The 1,757-nt window shown below is 42.3% G+C and overlaps 1 protein-coding gene across 1 annotated transcript in view; it reads right to left on the bottom strand.

Moving 5' to 3' along the window:
• LOC118335317 (phospholipase D1-like) overlaps window positions 1-1,182 on the bottom strand; it is a gene marked incomplete in the record, with an annotated part of 25,079 nt that extends 23,897 nt beyond the window's left edge. Inside the window, 1 exon segment of the mRNA XM_035671587.1 lies at window positions 885-1,182.
• Between the last annotated feature and the right edge of the window lie 575 nt (window positions 1,183-1,757).

Below are 1,757 nucleotides of genomic sequence, written 5' to 3'. Positions count from 1 at the left end.
TAACTTCTCATTTTCTCCCCCCCCGCCCCCAACACACACTCAAGTATTTTTAAACCTTTAAGTCATCCTCTTGTACTTCTGCAAACTGTCAGCCATCAGTGATCCACAGAGATTAATTAAAGTCATGTAACAGGTAAAGAAATAGATAATATTAAGTGGTTTCTGCCTCCTAACTGTGTTAAAGCCGTAGAAGGGAACCTAGTTTGGTCACCTGCACAGTGACAGATGACAGAAGAGACGTGAGTCAGAAAGGTCACAGCAGAGACAATATGAAATATATGCTGGAAATGAACCCAGACTTCACTTATCCTGTGCATCTCATCAGCCATACCATGATAATACTGTACAATATGGTGTGATGAATCAGGGATTAAAAGGACAGTCATAAGTTAAAATAACCTATATCTCAGAAAATCTGTAGAGCACCCTCAACTGCTCACTCAGCACATTTCTTAGACCAAAAGAAGATAAACTGAAGTAAAATCCCCACCGTAAAGTCACTTTATTTGTGGTTTTGTAACTCATTGTGAAAGATAATAATAATAATAATAAACTATAAGACGTCACATTGGGCTCTGAGAACTTGTTATTTTTCATATTTTACAGTCAAACTCGATCGATAAAATTGGAGATATTAGTGAATCCAACAGGCCACAGCTTGTTGCATCAATATTCAATCTGAACACATCGTTACAGACTGAATGTTGGAAAACTTAACTGCTTGTTTGATCACAGTTTGTTCCTGTAACATTTGGCAGCGCACACACACACACACACACACACACACACACACAGTCTGGAAACTGGAAACCACCAACAGGCTGGAGAACACAGCACGAGCATGAATTTTCTCACACAGCTCTACAGAGACAGCATCCACTGACCTGAGCCCGGGGAGGCTGAGGGAAGCCCGCCATCCTCATCATCATCATCATCATCACCATCATCATCACCATGTCTTTACTTCCCTAAACTTTCTCTCCATCAGGAACAACAAAACAAAGCCAGAAACCACCGCTCTCCTCCTCTGCAGTGTCTTTTTTTCCTCTCTACTCGTTCTTTAAATCTCCTCACACACTTTCCCTCCCCGCCACCTCTCTACAGCACACACACACACTCACACACACACATCCACAGACACACACACACACAGAGAGCCCTGACAGACAGCCTGGAGGTCGAGAGCGGAGTGCAGCAGCGCCGCGGACGGAGGAGGGGGAAGATTCAGGCGGGCGGGACGCAGCAGGGGAGGGAGGAGACGCGATTGGCCTGACCGGCATTCAGGAGCAAAAAGACAGCCAATGAGAGGGGAGGGGGGGAGACGTCCTGTTTGAGGCACCTGTCTGTGTTAAAGGGGCCATTTCAAGAAACTCTCACAAACTTTTACATTCAATCTGAATTCTCGACAGAAAATTCATCTGCAAGTATTTTAAAAATCGATGAATTAAAGTCAGTTTTCAGGCAATCAAACCAAACATCTCCTGGTTGTTATGGCGTCTAAAATGTGGTATTTTCTTTCTCGTATGTGACTGTAAACCTGAATTTATTTTAGTTTCTAACTACTGGACAATCAAAAAGAAGGAATGTGACTGTGGGCTGTAGGAAAATGTTTAAGTGAGAAAATAATCGGATGGTTAATCAACAATAATGGAAACGTTTACGTATTTTAAAATGACTCATTTTTGGGAAATATGATCGTTATTACAGAAAGTTATCTCATGTCTGTGCCATAAAATATGAAACTACAGACAGCAGCT

This window comes from Morone saxatilis, unplaced genomic scaffold (genome assembly GCF_004916995.1).
Source record: "Morone saxatilis isolate NCDOM2014 unplaced genomic scaffold, NCSU_SB_2.0 Contig0, whole genome shotgun sequence".
Taxonomy (NCBI): Eukaryota; Metazoa; Chordata; class Actinopteri; family Moronidae; genus Morone; species Morone saxatilis.
The sequence above is the reverse complement of the archived record's forward strand: the minus strand, read 5'-3'. Positions and strand labels throughout refer to the sequence as shown.